Raw genomic sequence first — 19,683 nt, forward strand, 5'->3', positions numbered from 1 at the left:
AAGGTCATGCATAACAATAAAAATGCCAGAAATCAAATTGACCCGTGACACAACTCCCGTGCGCAACAATTCCAGTAGCAGGTCCCACGTGGAACCTCCCGGTCCGAAAAACTGAAAAAATGTCGAAATGGCTTCCGACACATTTATGAGAGTTCTGAACTCAAGGAAATGTTCCAACCAATTCTTAGACACACCCGCCATACCCCCACGGTGTTCGGCACGTAAAATGAGAAAAGACGAAAATACCCTAAAAAAAATAGAAAATTCGAGAAAATAGAAAATGGTAAAAATCGAAAACATTACAATAGTGCACCATACTACTAACATCACAGAAGACTTACAAATGCGGTGGATAAGGCTGCGTCGGCCACTACTTCTTTTAGGAGTCCTGAAAAATGATAATAATAATAATAATAATGGGGTGAGTCAACCGCTCAGTAAGAAGTGTCTAAGACACGCCTCTTAATGACCTCGTGAATCCATACAAGGGATAGGGTACAAGTACACAGGATCATGCCATAGGGGATATCACAGCATCAATAACTACAGCAAGTATGTGTACAGGCTATTCAATCACAAATTACACAATGTATGCCAATGAAGTGTAATGTCATCCCAATGTCGCTCCTTGTTTTTTGAAACAATTCCATTTCACCGTTCCAAACTGTTAATGCAACCCGACCCATAGTACCTCTATGGCGCCACGAGGGAAGGATTAGCTTATAAAATAATTTTCCTGAAATTTATTTCATTTGCTTATAAAATAACATTTCCCTTTCATTCCCAATAAAATGCATGAAAGCTTCATGCCATCCTTAACCATGACAATAAATACAATTTTTTCATAAATTGCAATCAACCACAACAATATATATAGCATGCTTTCAAGAAAGTTCACAAAGAATCATCTCATGTATTGACAAAATAGAATCTCTGCATTTATGCACAAACAAGGCAAACACAAATTTTAGCTTAACATGCTTCATTTTATTAATCCAATTAACATATTCTTTCAACCAACTAATCACATAAATCACATTGATACACAAAGCCCTCAATACCATAAGCAAAATAATTAATTGAAGTATGCTTTGAAACAATTTAAAGGAAGAAAATTCACTAAAATAAAAGATGATGTGGATTAGAACACCCCTACATCACTTAAAAGAAAAAGGCCCAAATTCACCCAATTTTTGAAATCCCAAAGGGTGGCCAAATAGCACTCTGCTCCGATCAAAACGAAAATCTCAACGCGCTCGTCAACTTTGCCTTTAGTAGCAAAATCAAATTCTCAATGGTTTGTGTGGATCTTGGCTTGAAAGAATGAAAAGAAAAAAAATAAATAGAAAATGGAGAGAGATGGAAGCTGTGGGAGAAGAAGGAAATAAAAAATGGTTATATGATTTGGTCATCATATAAGACCAAAAATAAATGGTGGGGTCCACGGCCATAAAAATATCTTTTAACGTATACTTATATAAATGTACATAAACCAAATACATTACAACACCTATATAAACACATAGCCACATGCATGTACATTAAATAATAATATGAAATGCAATAACCCCGAAACACAACCGTTATGCATAACCACCCCGGTAGCAGGTCCTACCTGGGACCTCCCTACTCGAAAAACAGAAAAATACAAAAATGACAACCCATACATTCCTAAGAGTCCTGAACTAAAGGAAATGCTTCAACCAACTCCCAAACACATATGGCACACCCCACAGTGTCCAGCATGCAATTCGAGACAACCCCAAAAAAAAATTAGGAAAATCCCATAAAATGAAAAATAATAAAAATCAGAAACATTACAGTGTTACTACCGAATCTTTCTTTTTCAACACTCCCCCTCAAGTTGGTTTGAAGATATCCTCCATAGCCAGCTTGCCAATTAGTCTGTTGAATTGTCTTGTAGGAAGTCCATTTGTAAGCACATCTGTAACTTGCTCGGTAGTAGGAATGTACGGCATAAAGATCAATCCATTTTTTAGATTTTACTTGATGAAGTGTTTATCTACCTCCACGTGTTTTGTTCTGTCATGAAGCATTGGATTATGAGCGATCGATAAAGCAACTTTATTATCACAATACAATTTCATAAGCAACAGATTAGAGACCTTTAATTTTTCTAATAGTCTCTTAATCCATAACACCTCACAAATTCCATGAGCAACTGATCTGAACTCGGCCTCTGTGCTGCTTCTTATTACCATAATCTGGTGTTTTACTCCGCCAGGTGGTAAGGTTACCTTCAACAAAGGTATAGTAGCCAAAAGATGACCATCTATCAATAACACTCCCAGCCCAGTCCGCATCAATTGCTTCAACTTGCAAATGATCAATTCCATAGGTCTGGGTGAACCCTTTTGCTACTAGTTTTGCCTTGTACCTCTCTATGTTACCATCAGCTTTACATTTCACAGTAAAGACCCACTTGCAGTCTACTGTTCTTTTCTCCTTAGGTAAATCAATTATCTCCCAAGTACCACTTATTCTAAGAGCATTCATCTCTTCCATCACTGCTAACTTCCAATTCGGATCATCAATAGCTTCCTGAATGTTTTTCGGGACAAAAAAGTGTGAGATTTTTTAGGTAAAAGCCCTTTAAGTATGAGAGAGTTTTTCATAAGAAAGGTATTTGGCAATGGGATATTTTGGATTTGGATATTTGATTCTAATACCTTTCCTAATAGCTATAGGAATATTAAGGGCTGATAGTTCTTGGTTAGGAGAAGCAACAAGAACTTAAGATGAGTTAGGAACAGAACTACCTGTGATATCTAGAGGTCCAATTTCTGGAGGTCGAGATTGATCATTTCTAAGAGGAATAGGCTCAGTATAGGAACTTTTGTGCCCGGTTATAGTGATTTTTCTCCTATTTCAGATACAGTAATGTTTGGCACTATATGACTAGGATTCCCTTAATTGTTTTCATTAGTTTTATCACATTATTCCTAACTTTGAATTTTGGGAATAACAGTAGGATGAGATGAAGTAGTCCAAATTACATTTGGTAAAGGAGTAAGAGATAAATGCCAGAAATTTTCTTCCATCACCTCATTCTCCCCCTAAAGAAATTTTTTGTGAAAGTATGATTTATTTTCAAAGAAAGAGACATCCATACTCACATAAAATTTTCTTGTTTGAGGATTATAACACTTATATCCCTTTTAATTAGAAGCATACCATATGAAAACACATTTTTTAGCTCGAGGATCAAGTTTGGACCGAGTATTATTGGGTATATGAACAAAAGCTATGCAACCAAGAACCTTTAGAGGTAAATCCGAGTATATCCTTGATAAGGGAAAAATTGTTTTAAAACATTTTAATGGCGTGCTATATTTTAAAACACGTGTAGGCATTCTATTAATCAAATACAAAGCTGTTAAAACAACTTCCCCCAAAGATATTTTGGAACATTTATTGAAAACATTATAGCACAAGCCACTTCAAGTAAATGTTTATTTTTTCTTTCAGCAATTCTGTTTTGTTGAGGGGTATCTACACAAGTTGACAGATGATGGATACCCTTTTCTTTATAAAAAAAAACTCCCTAAAATTTCATTAAAATACTCAGTTCCATTATCGGTGTGAAAAATGCTAATTTTTGCTTGAAACTGAGTTTTAACCATTGTGTAAAAATTCTTTTAAAAGATTTCAACCTCAGACTTTTTGTTTATCAAATTAACCCAACATAAACAGGTATGATCATCTATAAAAGTAACAAACCATTTTTTCTTAGAGATAATAGTGACTCTTGAAGGTCCACAAACATCACTATGTATTAAATAAAATGGTTTTCAAGAAGTATAAGGTTTTGACAATTAAGTAGTACAATGACTCTTAGATAAGCAACAACTTTCACAATAGAATGATAAACAATCCAAACCTTTAAATAAAGTAGAAAACAAATGTTTAAGATATGGAAAGCTAGGATGTCCTAGTCTTAAATGCCAAAACATTATTTGTTCATAAACAGAGTTAGAACTAACACTACTAAGGCCCTGAGCCTTTTTATTACTGGAGAAGTCACCATCAAAGTAGTAAAGTACATTTATTATCTTAGCACTACCAATCTTCTTCCCTGAGCTCCGGTCCTGAAAATCACAGTAAGAATCGCAGAAAATTACACGATAATTAGATTCTTTAGTTAGTTTATTCACAGACAAAAGGTTACAGGTTAGTTTAGGAACATGGATAACAGATTTAAGATCTATATTCTCAGATAATTTTATCAAACATTTTCCTGTAATAGGTGAAAAACTATCATCTGCAATTCTAATTTTTTTCAAGGCCAAAACATGGTGAGTAAGTGCTAAAAAGATTGGAAAGGTTGGTTATATGATCAGAGGCTCCAGAATCGATGATCCATGGAGTAGAATTTAAACAACAAGATGTGCAAGAGAAACACTAAGAATATCATATGAGGAATTAAATTTCAGCAGCTTCAGAAGGTGATCCATTTACTCTTTTCTTAACGGACTTGTCTCAACTTCATTGGCAGTAGGAACTGCACACCTATTTTTGTCACCAAGCGCTTGCTACTCTTCCAATTCGTTGATTTTTCGTGGATTTTCCAGCACTTTTCCCGAGTATGGTGTGGTTTATTGCAGAAGTCGCACCAAACCCGTGGCTTCTTTTCATGTTTTCACTGAAAATTGACTGTTTTATTAGCAGCAATCTCGGCAATAACAAGGGCAGAACTCTCAATAGGTCCGTTGGTAGTCTTCTTCCCCAACATTACATGTCTGTGGCTCTTTTCTCTTCAAACCTCAGCAAACACCTCACCAATTAGAGGAAGTGGAGTCCTGCTAATGATCCATCCCCGTACTTCATCAAATTCCACGTTGAGCCTAGTAAGGAATTTGTAAATGCGATAAGCCTCCACGATCCATTTGTAGTGATTGGCATCTTCAGTGGATTTCCATTCATAATTATTGAACAGATCCATATCCTACCAAAGGCGCTTCAATGAATTGAAATACTTGGTGACCGAATTTTCTCCCTGCCGAATCTCACCAAGTTTTAGAGTCAATTTGTAAATCTGAGACTGATTTCCTAAATCAGAGTACATCTGATTCACGTTGTCCCAGAGCTCCTTGGCCGTGGAGTAGCACATATAGTTGGAGCTAATATCCTTATCCATGGAGTTTATGGGCCAAGTCATCACCATTGAATTTTCTGCATCCCAGGTCACGTACATTGGGTCCTCCGATGCTGGTGCCTTCTTGTCTCTCGTCAGGTACCCGATCTTTCCCCGCCCTCTGATGTATATCCGAATGAACTGGAACCACCGTAAATAATTGTCACCATTAAGGCGAATATTGGTGATCTGAACCGAGTGAGAATTGGTATTGTGGTCTTGGGTTACAGGATTGGTTGGCTGGGTTGTGACAGGTGAGGTTGACATGGAAGAAACGTCAGACATGGCTGATCGTCAAAGAAATTGTGTAGAAAAGAAAATTAGGGTTTTTTTTTTTTTTTTTTTTTTTTTTTCTTTTCTTAAGGTGGCTCTGATACCATATAAACCTGAAAGGAAAAGAAATATGGAATAAACCTTTTCTCTATATTAGCTTACAATATTCACAAGTTTACGCGGGTTCTCATTATAGGAGAGAATACAAGTACAAAATCAGAAAACTGATTACAATAGCTAGCTGGCCTAATTAATAATTTTCTAATTTACAGCATTGACCAATATTTTATTTACAGCAAATATCCACCAAATATTATATTTATAGCTAATAATATTTGGTAGTATTACTACTGAATCTTTCTTTTTCAACAATATCAAACTATAGATCCATAAGAGCCAACACTAATTCAGATTCTGCTATCCCAAAAGAAAAGATATTTTTGTCACATTTTAAGGTAATCCTAAGTACTTTTAACAGAAGATTATTCAATCAACTGGTTATAGTAGTTTTTGGAGCACTCAAGAATTTAGTTTCAAAAAAATCAAAGTTGCACAAGAAAGGAAAAAAGAAGATTGAAAAAAGAAAAAGAAGAAGAATATTTTCCTTCCCTTGATATACAAAGTTCTATTGTACCTTTTGCAAGTGAAGAACCTATAAGAACAAAAGCACATGGCTTGAGAGTAGAATAAAAAGAGAGAGATCCAAAATCTATCCTCTTCCAAATAAAATGAGAGATATGAACAAAATTACATTGCTTAAAGTAAAATTTATTATTATTTTATTTAAGAGACATGATTAGATTAAATGTTTCAAGGATCCAACTCTCTTTACATGATCAACCAACCAACCAATCTTATTGTCATATTACAACTTCTAGAAATAAAGTAGTACCTTTCTTTGAGAAACCAAATAGTCCCCTATTATAATCAGTAGCTAAATAGCTATTTAAGCCATCATAGTCTCTGCAACTTTATCTGCAACACTTCAAAATCAGAATCACTACCACTCCCATTTTTAAGAAAATGTCCATAGTAGCCGAGGCACCGGGTGGTTTTGTTAAGGTCTTCTTTGACGGGTCAGTCAAACGATTTGCACCTGAACTAGCCCCAGCATTCCCTGAATCATCATATAGGGGATACATGTCAAAGGATGTGATTATTGATCCACCAAAGCCTATAACTGCTAGGATTTTCCTCCCTGACACCCTTGCATCAGTTGCTCTGCTCTCGGTTCTTGTTTACTTCAATGGTAGTGGATTTTGCATTTGCTCAACTACTTAGCTTGGGTACCACAATTTCCTGGGAGATTTAACTGTTGCATCCAAAGCCATCATCTTATCTGTGGACTACCGACTTGCACCAGAAAACAGGCTTCCCATAGCTTATGATGATTGCTATAGCTCACTTGAATGGCTAAGTCATAAGGTAAGCTCTAATCCATGGCTGGAAAAAGCTGACCTTTCTTATGTGTTCCTCTCAGGGGACAGCGCTGGAGGGAATATCGTTCACCAGGTTGCTATCAGAATAATTCATGACAAAGCCTGTCATGTCAAAATCAAAGGATTGTTGCCGATTCATCCATATTTTGGAAGTGAAAAAGGACTAAAAGAGAGAGGGAAGATGAAGCAGCAGGGGATGTAGTAATGCACGATATGTTTTGGAGACTAAGTTTGCCGGAAGGATCAAATTATGATTATTATGGATGCAACTTTGAGATGACAGAGTTGTCTACAGCCGAGTGAACTCAGTTTCCAAACGTGGTGGTTATCATGGCCGGCTTGGACTTGTTGAAGGAAAGAGGAGTTATGTATGCAGAGTTTATGAAGAAGAGAGGGGTGAAAGAAGTGTACCCGAATAGTGTATGTGAAATAGTACCGTACATGTGAATAGTATCTGTACACAATACACGAACCAAACTTTGATACTAGTTTGTTATGAAATAAGTATCGAATAGGATTTGATGAGAGAATAAGAGAAAAATTAATGACAAGAAAATAAAATAATGCACACACAAATGAGATAAGGATTTACGTGGTTCAGCTATGCCTACGTTCACAGGGAGAAGACAGAACAATATTTCACTATGGAAACCCAAATTACACATCTTTCCTTTTTACTGATATTAAGCTAACACACTTCATTGATGACTTTTGGATGCTAAAACACCATGGAGAGCATAGGTTATTTATAGCCAAAATAGGTTACCAAATAATGCATGCTGATTAAGTACTGAGGCTGCTTCAACTTGGTGACCACGCATGGATAGCTAGCACACAAAGAAAAAACTTTTCCACAACTTGTTGATTAATCACCTTGGAGGACAAGTTGATGATAGGGATGGCAACGGGTGCGGGTTTGGGCGGGTGTACCCTCCCTCGCCCCCGCAATTGTTTAAAAACTCTGTCCCTATCCCCGCCCAAAACAGCAAAAACAGGGGGACTTTCCACCCCATCCCCGCAACCGTTTAACATTTTTACCTCTACGGGTACCCGCCCCGTCCCGTTTAAAACCATGATTTATTTATTGTTGAAATAGATTTGCTCCTTTTTTTTTTCTTTTTTCTTTTTTTTCCTTCCCTCATCTTCAATTTTTTTACCATTGCAACTTTCCTTCTAATCAAATTCATTTGTAACTTTAATATTGTTATATTTAGTACTTAATATATATACTGGGAAATATATATACTAATGAAATAAGAGTATTTAAATAATTTTTCTATCTAAATGGGGCGGGGCGGGACGGGATGACCTCCCCCTGCCCCCGCACCAAACTCACGCAGCTTTTTGTTACACCAAACTATTCCCGCCCAAATAAGCTAAACGATCCCCCAAAATCGCCAAAAACATGATGGAACGAGGCAGGTAACCACAGGGGCGGGTCAAATTGCCATCCCCTGATGATGACAAACTGACGGTGCAATTAATCACCTCAATTTAAGCCACAATATTCAACAGAATATTATGTTAGGTTTTTTGAATAAAATATAAAAGTTTTAAAAGTTATTTTTGAAGAGATGTGACCCTTTATGACTAGTTGTGTCTATTGGCTAAGGGTGTGAAAATAGCCTATAAATATATGGTTATTGATGAGATTTAAAAAGTGCATATTTAAACCCCTTAAACTTAGGCATTCTAGTACCTTTATCTATCTTACTTTACCGTTTTAGATTGATTTCGTATTATTTCCATTTTCAGACACTTATCCCAAAAATGAGCCAACTCAGCCAAATAAGAGCTTAATTGAAGCAATTCTGGGATTAAACAAAGAAATGAGCAAAGTAGAGAAAGAAAGAAGCAAATGAAGCCAAAGGTGGGAAGCAGTAAAGTTCGATCGATCCAACTTCAAGGTTCGATCGATCGAACAATTATCGATCTCAGTACTTCAAGATAGATCCAAACCTTGACCTAAAGCAAAAAGTCCAAAGTTTGATCGATCCAACATCACCCTTCGATCGATCGAACACTTTTATCCTTATTCAAATGATTGATCTTATCTACAGTTGTACCACCCACTAACCACTTTTGTCCTTTTCTCAAAAATATCTCCTAAAATATCTCGGATTTGTCTTTTCCCAAAAAGCTCAACCAATTGGATCGATCCAGCCTAAGTTCGATAGATCTCAGCCAGTTCAATCGATCCAAGTCCAAGGTTCGATCGATCGAACTTCCTCCAGTGCGAAAAAGTTAAAAAGCCAACTTGTTCAATCTGTCCTCTATCCAATCATTAGAGAATATTCTTTGCACGACCCTAGCTCATTTGGTATGTCACTTGACCTACCTATAAAAGGAATATGATGCACTTTTTGATAAAAACATACTTAGCATTTGGTAGATACAACTTTAGAGGCTATTCTTAGTGTAGAAGAAAAGAGGAGGAGGCTAGAGACACCATTGGAGTTCTTCATCAACAAGGAGCAGATTTTTTCCATGGAGTTAGCCCTTGAGAGTTGGAGCAACACTACCATGAGTGGCTAGACATCCTCTTGGGGCTAGAGTTAGCCCCAAGCATGCTTTCTTTATCTTAATCTTATGTATTATTGAGGGATTAGTGTTGTAATTAATGTTTTGATACTTTGATATATATAGATCTTGATTATTCAATGATTTATGTGGTTAAATGCTTTTAATTGATCATTTCATTCTATCCATATGTCTATGTATGCTAGAATAGATGTTCATGTGCTTGTCTCTAGATTTTGTATTATTGATACATGTCTATGTGTATTGATGCTATAGATTTAGAGATTGTCAAAACATAGTGCTTAATATAATGCTCTTGTTATTTTCTTGATGGTTCATACTTATTCCTTGATGGATTGTGCCTCTCCCCTAGTTTATTTCCATGCTAGTAGTGTAGATGTAGTGTAGTTGTAGTGTAGTGTTAAATATGAGGACATTCCATGCTTGTTGTTTGATGATCCAAGCTTTTGAATGCAAGTAGCATATGTCTCTAACCTTGTGTTGTATTTGGATTGTGAGCTTAATGAAAGGATTAATGACTTGTTTTGATCTATTGTGCCTTTCACATGTTGTTTAGACAATATATGCTTCATTGCTTAGATACATTGTGCCTGTCACCTGATGTTTAGACAATACATGCTTAACTAGTCATCCTTGCTTGTTGAATCAACCAAACACACACACACACACCAATATTGCAACACACATTACCATCATTAGTCACTTGTTAAGGGTATAGAAAAGCATTGCTTGGTGGTGATCTCTAAACCCCAAGACTCTTCTCTCTCTTACTTACTCTTAATTGCATTCCTTTGTGATCACTTAGTTTAATTTAGTTGCTCTCTAGTCTAATTAACCAACCAGCCAATTGTTTGATCACTTAACCTACTAGCCCTAATAACGATTCCATAACCTTGTTCGACCCTCACAATCCCTTGGGACGATCCCTACTCGCCTTAGCTATATTTATAGTGAAAGGTAGTAGTGGCTTTTATAAATGTAAAACTCTTGGCCCTCGCCTAAAATTCACACTCTTTAAGCTTGTGGTGCGGCGACACACCATAGTTTTTGGCGCTGTTGCCGGGGATTGATTGATTTGATTTGGCAACGTCGGATTTGTGGAATCAATTAGGATTAGTACTCTTTTGATCGTGTATTTACTTTACTTTTATTTTTCTTTTTGGTTACTTATTGTGTTGTTCTTACTTGACTAGGTGCATTGTTGGAGAGGAAGCAAGCAAGCAAAGCAAAGAAAGTAAATTGCTAAAAAAAAAAAAAAAAAATTTGTTAAGCTAAGCTTTAAATTTGGAGTTAAAGTGCTAAAGGACCTTTGTGAGACTTTCTTTACTCAATCCCTCAGTTAAATCGTCGGCCCGCGTGAAGGCTTGTTCTTAATTGTTCTTTGCATCATTATTATTAAAGCATGGGAATATGAATTAAGTGTTTGTGGAAGAAGTCTAATTGCATTGTTGTGAAGGCATAGTGTTTGTCATTCTTTATGCTTGTTGTGTTTTGCATTGTGCATGCATGGACGTCATTCGTTGAGACCAACTCTTGTCCTTTTAGATTTGCATCTTGAATCCATCGTTAGAAATCCTAGGGGAAGAGGAAGTTCAAATAAAACCAATTTATCAATGGACGACCATAATAATGATCATGTTGAGGACCTTGGTCACATAGACCAACAAGGTATTCTTCATCCTAATGTGTACAATGAGAACATACAAGTACCATTAGGCATGCCTAGGCCATACATTCACCAACCACCACAACAACAAGGCCAAGCTCCATATGGAATGCCAAGGCCAATGTATGCTCCACAACCTCCCATCACCAATCAAGGAATTCAAAACCAAGGTGTTCATATTGCACCTCAAGTAGCTAATCCACCTCTTGCTTTAAGAGACCATTATGTGCCTAATGAGTATAATGCACCTACATGCATCCAATTACCTCTATTTAGAGCACATCATTATGAAATTAAGCCACAAACCATTCAAATGCTTCCTAACTATCACGGACTTCCAAGTGAAGAACCTTACAAGCATTTAGATGAGTTTCTTGAAGTATGTTCCACCGTAAAATATACGGACATGCCGAAAGAAGTTTTAAGACTCACTCTTTTTCCATTCACCTTAAAAGATAAGGCAAAGTATTGGTTTAACAATCTTAGGCCTTTTTCAATCACTTCTTGGGCAGAAATGCAACAAGAGTTCTTGAAGAAGTACTATCCAGTTTCTAAGACCAATGCCATGAGAACCTCGATTCGAGAATTTTCACATGGGGATGGAGAAACATTTCATGAGGCATGGGAACGCTTCAATGAATTGCTTAGGAAGTGTCCACTTCATGACATGCCCAAATGGTAATTAGTTCAATATTTCTTTGAGAACTTATCGGACAATTATAAGGGTATGGTTGATGCTTCCATGGGTGGCTCATACATTGATAGGCATGAGGATGATGTGTGGCGTCTTTATGAGAGCATGAGTGAAAATTCTTTGCATAGAACATTATCATTCAAGAATGGTAGAAATTCACAAGGTAGGAAGAGTGTTGGCCTGTATCAAGTCGACCATTCAAATGAAAAAGCCGCCGAAATGAAGTCTTTATCTCAAAGGTTTGATCAATTTTTGATTAACCAAAACTCGGCGAACCAAGTATCTTCCTTCCCTAACCATTCTCATCATGCATCAAATGAAACATGTATGACTTGTTCTAGTGTTCTTCATTCTACTTCTCATTGTCCTCATGGACAAGTGCAAAGTGAACCTAATGAACAAGTCAATGCAGTTTTTGTGAACCAAAGGAACAATCCTTATGGTACTCATTATAATCCAAGTTGGAGGAATCATCCGAATTTCTCTTGGAAAAACCAAGGAGATGGCTCAAACCTTTCCCAAGGCGGTTTTCAAGGGAAGTACATTCCACCTCCACTTCAAAACTAAGGATCCCAAGGTTATAGACCTTATCAATCACAAGGGAATTAATTTGTTAATTCTCATTTTCCCAACCAATCTTATTCCCAAGGAAATACTAGAAGTCCCGCCTTTGAAGAAAAAGTTGTAAATGCTTTAGGCACTTTAGAGGCTAACCACAATTGCTCCATTCTCACTCTTAGTCTATTGCGAAGCTAGAAACCCAAGTAGGGCAAATAGCAAGCACTCTCAATGCAAGAGAGAAGGGAAAGATGCCTATTAATGCCCCACTTAAGCAATAATGTGTTATGGAAACCCATTCCTCATCGGAAGGCCACACCATTGAACACGTTAATGCGGTAACTACCTTGCGGAGTGGTAGGATTGTGGACAATCAAGTAGAAATGTCCAATGAAGAGAGTGAACCGATGCAACCTCAAGTTGTCACCCATCCCGTTTCACATCCCATTCCTCCTTCATTGCATAGACATGATCTTGTGAATGAGAAAGTCTTGAAAAATGTGTTTGAAAAAGAAGTTTTGAAAATGATGTTGAAAAAGTTTTGTTGAAAAATGATTTAAAACAAAGTGATTTAAAAACTTCTTGTGTTGAAGAGAGTTCAAAAGAAAATTCTGAAAAAGTGTTTGAACCAAAAGTTCCATTTCCGGATGCCTTAAAAGGATCCATTTCAAGAGACAAGCAAAAGGCAAACACCAATGAAATCATGGAAATATTTAGGCAAGTGAAAGTCAATCTTCCACTATTAAATGCAATCAAGCAAATTCCGGCTTATGCCAAATTCTTGAAAGACTTATGCACCCAAAAGCGGAAGAACAAGAGCCAAGCACCAAGAAAAGTGGTTTTGACCGAGCAAGTAAGCTCAATTTTGCAACATAACACTCTTCCAAAGTTTAAGGACCCCAATTCACCCACTTCATCATGCATCATTGGTGATCATATCATTAATCGGGTGCTTCTTGACTTAGGAGCAAGTATTAACCTTCTTCTATACTCGGTTTATGTCAAATTGAGCTTAGGATAACTAAAAACCGACGTCGGTAGTTTTGTAACTTGCCAACCGATCCATTAAGAAGCCTAGGGGTATAATTGAGGATGTTTTGATTAAAATTGATAAATTCTTCTTCCCGGTTGATTTCGTTGTCATTGACACGGAACCGGTCCCCAATCCTAAGAAACAAATTCCCATTATCCTTGGCTATCCTTTCTTGACAACCGCTAATGCCAACATCAATTGTAGGACAGGGATAATGAAGATCTCATTTGGCCACATAAAGGTGAAGTTGAATATCTTTAATCCCACACCCAATTCATTTGAAAAATATGAAGGAGAGGTTAATGTTGTAGATAAATGTCATGATCTTCAATGTCAAGGAAATGAGCTTTTGTGTAAGACCAAAACTTCCAAAGGATCATCTTCAACCCTGCATTCTCAAAGTGTTGTTTCAAATTCTTGCTTTGAAAGGGCATGGAAGCCCAAAGGTTATGATTGCATAGACAAAGGATCAAAAGTTTTTTTGGAGCTTAATCCAATAAGTTCTTCAAAGAACCATTTGTTGGGTGGAGATTAAAGCATCTATCACCCCAACAAGGAGGGGATGCATTATAAAATTTTTGATTCGGGCTAAAAGAGCCCAATGTCTTGCTAGAGACGTTAAAGACTAGCAAAAACATTTCGTAGGGTGTCAAAACCCTATTCCTCCCCCATTATTATCTTTCATTTTGTTTCTTGCGAAGTCTAGATACTTGTTTTTGGTTCTCATAGGCATTGAAATGAACTTTAGTGAGGATTGCATGAGCTTTCATGTCATTATTAAGCATTCTGCATAGTTTGATCGATCTCAAACCTGAGTTCGATTGATCGAACTCCATTCTGCATCCAACACTTAGAAAATTTTTTGACCTGCAGAAACCTGCATCCAAATCACCTCTATGTCCCATCGTTCAAACTTATTCTTAGATTAATCAAGAGACCTTCGATCAATCCAACTTTAAAGTTCGATCGATCTCATGATTCAACATTTAGAAAATTTTGAGCCTGCAAGAACCTGCATATTTCAGCTCTCTGTCTCATCGATCGAAACATTCCAAGATCGATCTGAACTTCTTCGATCGATCCAACTTCCAAGTTCGATCGATCTTCAAGTTCCAACACTTAGCCAAATTTTTGAACCATAAACCTGCATATTTTTGCTCTCTATCTGATCGATTGAACTCTTGTTCCGATCGATCTCAGTTCTCCATTTCTTTATTTTGACTTTTCAAATTTCAAAAATCTAAAAATATTTTCATTTTTATTTTATTTTCATTTATGTTCATTTTATTTTATTTCTAAAAAATATTTCAAAAATACAAAAAGATTTTGTTTTATTTTATTTATTATTCAATTAAAAAAAATGAAAAAAAAATCCAAAAATATTTTATTCTATTTTATTTTATTTTATTTTACAATTTTTTATTTTAATTCTAATTTTTAACTTTAGTTTTTCATTTTTCAAATTTCAAAAATTTCAAAAATCTAAAAATACTTTAAGGAGAGTTCATTAAAGTTCGATCGATCTGAAGTCTCAGTTCGATCGATCGAACTCTATCAGGAATGTTTTTAAAATAGACCTGGAGGGTCTCAAGATCGATCATTTAGATCGATCCAACCTTCTAAGCCCTTGCTTCCCTCTTCATCGCCACTGTGCACTCTCATCTCTTCCATCTCCGGCGAGTTCTCCGACGAGGTCTAAGCTTCGCATATACCTCTCTCATCTCGGATCTCATCCACTCTTCGCATCCACTTCTCTCCCTTCGATTTGGGTAAGATCCGAGCATCTCATGTTCAGTTAAGCTTCAATCTCATCCATACATACTCTATGTGTTGAATCCAGGCCATTTTTATGATGAAATCCACCATTGATGACCTTCAAGCATGTTTGTATATATGTTGTTATATTTTTTATTTTTGAATTGATTTTGGGAGGATAGGCCATGATTGGGTGATAATTATTGTTGATGTGTAGTGTTGATGGGCCCACGAACACGTTCATGTGGGCCCCATGCTTCCAAAGTCACAGATCTGTGACTGTTTACATTCATCGCACAGTTCAATTGATCGAACTTATGTCTCAGATTGATCGAAGTTGTGAGATCGATCTCACTTATTTTCAATCGATCCAACTTTTGTGATCGATCTCACTCCTTTTTGTGATCGATCGAACTTCACAGATCTCACACATACACTTCATTCTTCATATCTAGTGTTCATGTTATCTTATATATGCCCAATGCCTGTGATATTCCACATTGGATGCATTTCATACTTACATTGTTTAGCATGTTTCACATCCTGCCACTTGCATAGATTCATGTCATATCTGTTTTGTCTATTTTACTTAACATACATGTTTCTATATTGTGCTTAAAATTTCTTATTTTGGCACTAACTCCCATTGCAAGTTTCTTTTTTTCTTTTTGCAGGCCATGGTTAAGAGGAAGACCGTTGCCAACAGGCAACATGGGCCTCAGTGACATATTAGACCACGGATAGAGGAGCCAGCAGAGCCCTCTCATGTACAGAAGGAGCCACTACAGCCTACTCCACCTCAGTCACCTGCTCATGAGGCTGAGGATGACCATATTCCATCCACCTCTGCGGCTCATCCTGCATTTACACCATCACCATCTCCACCACATGCTGGCGCTAAGCATTCACCAGTACCATCTCCACCACACCAGCCAGCTCAAGAGCGTGATAGGCCCGCGCCTAGATATGCGCATATGGTAGTCGACCATGAGTCAGCGTTCGACACAGCCTTTTTCTCCAGATCGGTGCTGACCCGATCAGCTTACCATGATATCATTCAGAGGGGCCTTGCAACTATTCTTGCCCCAGTCATAGAGCCAGTCTACCCGCGGCTGGTACGGTTATTCTTCTAGAATCTCCGACCATCCCCGCGTACCATAGCAGAGCTGGTCACTACTATAGATGGCCATCAGATCACTATCACAGTGGACTCGTTGGCCCGCTTTTGCCACTGCCCACACCGCTGTCCTCCAGAGCTTCAGGAGACATATCCGAGGCTATACAGGCCTTCATATGCCGACATGGCAGTTTTTTTTACAGGTCACCATGCCGCTAGCGAGACCTTCGCCACTCGGACATTCCTTCTAGATGACCTTTGGTTTATTGATTTCGTGCTCTTCCGGAACATATATATGGTAAGGCACAAGATTCAGAGGAGGGGAGATTAATTGATAGCCCTCTACGCCTTCTACACCGGGCACTGGGTATCCATTCCTGCGCTCATCTGGAGCATGATGAGAAAGCTATTTGATGAATATATTAGCAAGGAGACGCCCGGACGGGCTAAGTCTCTCCCATTCGGCCACCTCATCACCCAGATTCTTATAGACCAGCGCTACCCTATTCCATCCTCGGGAGCATCCTGAGAGAGGTTCCTGTCACTTCTTAAAGAAGAACTGGAACAAAAGCTACAATGCCATTATTACTAGACTGTAGGACCACGCAGTAGTAGCTGCAGAGGAGCTAGAGGCTGAGGAGGAGGCGGAGGCAGCAGCTCAGGCAGCAACAGCAGATCCCGCAACGGACGACGCACCAGTCGATCCAGCGGCCGAGCATATAGATATTGATTTAAAGTGCCCTGTAGACGACACAGAGCAGTACTCTCCAGCTGGGTCACCCATTCGCGATCAGGAGCAGACTCAGGAGTTTTCTTCTGATTCATCTATACCTGAGGCTCCAGATCTGACCCCCGGATTTGGAGTACGTCTGCAGACTCTCGAGGATACTGTTGTTGCTATACGAGCTGATCTTACGGCCCACAGAGCTGATTTTGCTACCTTCCGCACGGATGTCGCGACTATGTTCCGGATCTATCCAGAGATATCCGCGGAGCCCGACCTGCCCGTCCTACCTCATCGTCCTGAGTTCCCAGTTCCTTCTATCTTTTGATCCCTCTCTGATCTCTATTTTTGTCACTGTACAGTACTATTATTTTTACAGCCGGTCTGTCGGCTTTGATATTTCTATTGTACCTACACTTTATCTGTTTTATATATCTGTTTTTATTGTGGATGTCATATGATTATATTCTCATATCTGTATATTTGACTCCATTAGGTGCATCACAGTGACTTCAGTGAGAGAGTGCTACCCAATTTTCAGGACCACCCTTATACCTCTCTCATCTTTTTATCTGTTTATCCCATTTACACTTACATGTCCACTATTCACTAATTATCCCATTTTGTTATTTGATAAGTTTATCCAAGTGCCAATTTTCAGGACCACAGTTCATCCCAAGTTTGGGGGGGCCATGCCACCCACTTCGGATACTTCAGCCCCGCTCATTCTTGCTTAGTTGCACTAGCATACTCTTTCCTTTATTCTCTTTGCACATTGAGGACATTGTGCCATTTAAGTTTGGGGGGAATGGTGTTTTGCAGTGTTAGCTTTAAATTCAAAATTTTGAGCATGACTTGTGTATTTGAGGGATATTTCTATAATTGGTCCATATCTAGCTATGATTTTGATCTTTTGAGGATTATATTACTTAAAATTTAAAAATTGCTTGTGGGGTACATGCTTTGTTGGTTATTGATTTGGTTATATCCCAATTGAGCTAGTAGTGTATTGAAAGCTTTCATTCTTGATAAAGGTGGATAATAACCCATTTTCACTAAGTAACCGGAATTCTAGCCTCATCAAGCACTGAACTTCTCGCGCCGAAAGGTGGAGGGCCCAAACTCTAGGTTAATAATTGAATTTGTTTGTTAAAAAAAAAAAAAAAAAAAAAAAAAAAGAAGGGTGAGGACTTCTCCCAAAAGGTGAGAAGTGGGAAATGATTAGATGGTTCTTGTCTTGATTTGTATCCTAGTTAATTTGAGTTTGTAAGTCCGTAGGGGTATTTGAATGCCTAATGCCCTAAAGTCTTCTGGTTTGGGAGTCATTGACCTAACGCTCGACCTCATGAATCGCTAGAAAGCTTAATAGATCAACACATTGCACCATGCTTCCATCTTTGATCCTAAAAAATAAATAAATAAATAAATAAAAATAAATAAATAAATCGAGTGAAAAGAATAAGCGATCCTAGAACAATAAAACTTTAATAAAAGGTTCACTTTTTGTCTTGATGATCGGTATTAGATTTGTGTGCTAGTTTGAGGGTAAGGATGTGATCATTTCTTTAGTTGGCTTAGATAGCAACATATTTGATGCCGGTCCACTGAAAAGGATTCTAGAGTTGTTTTGATTTGCATGATCATTTTCTTGATGTGTGGAGGACCATACTTGCTTGCTTGATGTTGAGATTTTGGGAGATTGCTTGGAAATGTTTGAAAAATTGCATACTTGAGGTAGTTTTCTCCCAATGCTTGTTTGCAATATTGGTGCCTCTCTTGAAAGAATGAGCTTAATGTTTATGGGTATCATTTCTGGAAACCCTCACGAGACTTCACTCGTCCACTAGGGGTAACCTAGGGGTTTAAAAGGCTTGTTGCATGTGCTAAGTGCAATCGTGTTCCCTACGAAAATGGCGCTATCCATTTATTGTTTTCTAGTTCATAGTTGTATAGTTGTTCATTTCATTCCTTTACTTTCTAGTTCATTACTAGGGACTAGCAATATTTAAGTTTGGGGGTGTGATGAACGCTGAAAAGTGCGTATTTAAACCCCTTAAGCTTAGGCATTCTATTATTTCCATTAGTTTTAGATTGATTTCGTATTATTTCCATTTTCAGACACTTATCCCTAAAATGAGCTAACTCAGCCAAATAAGAGCTTAATTGAAACAATTCTAGGATTAAACAAAGAAAGGAGCAAAGTGGAGAAAGAAAGAAGCAAATGAAGCTAAAGGTGAGAAGCAACAAAATTCGATCGATCCAACTTCAAGGTTCGATCGATCGAACAATGATCGATCTCAGTACTTCAAGATAGATCCAAACCTTGACCCAAAGCAAAAAGTCCAAAGTTCGATCGATCCAACACCACCCTTCAATCGATCGAACACTTTTGTCCTTATTCAAATGATTGATCTTATCCACAGCTGTACCACCCACTAACTACTTTTGTCCTTTTCCCAAAAATATCTCCCAAAATATCTCGGATTTGTCTTTTCCCAAAAAGCTCAACCAGTTGGATCGATCCAGCCTAAGTTCGATGGATCTTAGCCAGTTCGATCGATCCAAGTCCAAGGTTCGATCGATCGAACTTCCTCCAGTGCGAAAAAGTTAAAAAGCCAGCTTGTTTAATCCGTCCTCTATCCAATCATTAGAGAATATTCTTTGCACGACCCTATCTCATTTGGTGTGTCACTTGACCTACCTATAAAAGGAATATGATGCACTTTTT

At 37.8% G+C, this 19,683-nt stretch overlaps 1 pseudogene; it reads left to right on the top strand.

The window, feature by feature from the left end:
* The first annotated feature begins 6,451 nt into the window (after nucleotides 1-6,451).
* Nucleotides 6,452-7,314, top strand: LOC132281359 (probable carboxylesterase 17; annotated as a pseudogene).
* Nucleotides 7,315-19,683: the final 12,369 nt, after the last annotated feature.

This window comes from Cornus florida, unplaced genomic scaffold (genome assembly GCF_030987335.1).
Source record: "Cornus florida cultivar Cherokee Brave unplaced genomic scaffold, ASM3098733v1 CherokeeBrave_3.0.0_Hap2_Chr11, whole genome shotgun sequence".
Lineage (NCBI taxonomy): Eukaryota > Viridiplantae > Streptophyta > Magnoliopsida > Cornales > Cornaceae > Cornus > Cornus florida.